The sequence below is a fragment of the Somniosus microcephalus genome, chromosome 23 (genome assembly GCF_052327205.1).
Source record: "Somniosus microcephalus isolate GS21.2 chromosome 23, FLI_Smic_1.0, whole genome shotgun sequence".
NCBI classification, from domain to species: Eukaryota; Metazoa; Chordata; class Chondrichthyes; order Squaliformes; family Somniosidae; genus Somniosus; species Somniosus microcephalus.
In genome coordinates, this window is record NC_141009.1 from 9,956,531 (window position 1) to 9,958,895 (window position 2,365).

Genomic DNA, 2,365 nt, shown 5'->3' on the forward strand with positions numbered 1-2,365 from the left:
TCCACCCCCTCTCTCTCTCTCCACCCCCTCTCTCTCCACCCCCTCTCTCTCTCCACCCACTCTCTCTCCACCCCCTCTCTCTCTCCACCCCCTCTCTCTCTCCACCCCCTCTCTCTCTCCACCCCCTCTCTCTCTCCACCCCCTCTCTCTCTCCACCCCCTCTCTCTCTCTCCACCCCCTCTCTCTCTCTCCACCCCCTCTCTCTCTCTCCACCCCCTCTCTCTCTCTCCACCCCCTCTCTCTCTCTCCACCCCCTCTCTCTCTCTCCACCCCCTCTCTCTCTCTCCACCCCCTCTCTCTCTCTCCACCCCCTCTCTCTCTCTCCACCCCCTCTCTCTCTCTCCACCCCCTCTCTCTCTCTCCACCCCCTCTCTCTCTCTCCACCCCCTCTCTCTCTCTCCACCCCCTCTCTCTCTCTCCACCCCCTCTCTCTCTCTCCACCCCCTCTCTCTCTCTCCACCCCCTCTCTCTCTCTCTCTCCACCCCCTCTCTCTCTCTCTCTCCACCCCCTCTCTCTCTCTCCACCCCCTCTCTCTCTCTCCACCCCCTCTCTCTCTCTCCACCCCCTCTCTCTCTCTCCACCCCCTCTCTCTCTCTCCACCCCCTCTCTCTCTCTCCACCCCCCCTCTCTCTCTCTCCACCCCCTCTCTCTCTCTCCACCCCCTCTCTCTCTCTCTCTCTCTCTCGCAGCCCCCCCTCTCTCTCTCTCACCCCCCCCCCCGATTCTCTCTCTCTCGCCCCCCCTCTCTTTTTCTCTCTCTCTCTCTCTTGCCCCCCCTCTCTTTCTCTCCACCCCCTCTCTCTCTCTCTCTCTCTCTCTCTCTCTCCACCCCCTCTCTCTATCGCAGCCCCCCTCTCTCTCTCTCTCTCTCTCTCTCTCTCTCGCAGCCCCCCCTCTCTTTCTCTCTCTCTCTCTCTCTCTCTTCACCCCCCCTTTCTCTCTCTCACGCCCCCCCTCTCTCTCTCTCGCCCCCCTCTCTCTCTCTCGCCCCCCCTCTTTCTCTCCACCCCCTCTCTTTCTCTCCACCCCCCCTCTCTTTCTCTCCACCCCCCTCTCTCTCTCTCTCTCTCCACCCCCCTCTCTCTCTCTCTCTCTCTCTATCGCAGCCCCCTCTCTCTCTCTCTCTTTCTTTCTCTCTCCGACCCCCTCGCACTAATGCTCATTGTGCTCACTCCATTTCTTGCCTTTTCTCTTATAAATATCAAATGTGAAACGAGTATCGGCAATCTTAGTCTAGCTCCCAGTGGGTTTGGCTCCGCAGCACAAAAATGTCTATAATTTTGCACTAGAGACATTGTTCAGACTAAGTTTGGGTGATGTGTGAAATGGCCCCATGGAGCAAGTGGTACTGAATCTTCTCCAACCATCACCATATATTTAAATATCTTCACCAAAAAAAAAATGCTTTTGAGCAGGCAATCCAACGGCGACACTGAAATAAACCTGCACAGGGACCCGAAGAAACTTCATTTACTGAGGAAAGCTCATGGCCATTCTCACAATGGCAGCGCTTGATGCTGACACACTGGGTGACTAAAAGTAGAAACCTGTCAAACTAATAACCTAGCAACTTGCTTTTTGTGACGGTTTTGGTTTTGTATGTAAACATTTATATTTTGTTTCTCCCTCAGCAATGAGTAACACTGGTTTTAACATTGTATTCACACTATTGCCTTTTACCCACATTTGTGCAAATGTTGAGTCAAATTTTCATTTTTTTAAAAATAAAACTGCAACATTGTTTTGTCTGCTCTGGGTTTATTTGCTGCATACTTTAAACTAGTCCGGAAAAGGTTTTGTGTATTGGATTTCTTTCCCCATTTTTGAATGGCCAGTATCAGATTGATCTCTTCCAATGTATCCTTGATTTCACACGGATCGCCCCAGTTAGCCTCCCGGGACCGCCCCGACCCCCTCCCCACTTTTAACAATTCCATCAGCTCACCGAACAACAGGAGATGTTCAACAGAAAGTGCTGGAAACACTCAGCAGGTCGGCAGCATCGAGGAGAGAGAGAAACAGAGTTAACGTTCCGGGTTGAACCCTTCGTCAGAGTGTCGGGTTTGGATTTGACCCGAAACGTTAACTCTTGTTTCTCTCTCTCTCCTCGATGCTACCTGACCTGCTGAGTGTTTCCAGCACTTGATTGTTATTTCAGATTTCCAGCATCCGCAGTATTTTGCTATTGTAACAAGAGATGTTCCTTTGTTTTTTGTAGCTAGCAACAAATCATCTACGTATGGCAGCAGGCATTCTGGTTTAGCCTGCCTTTCCACTCAAAACCAGATTGAAGTGCCGGAAGCTCTAAAGGTGTGAGACCAACTCTTTTTATTAAAAAAAAACTAGTACAGCGAGCAATTAACT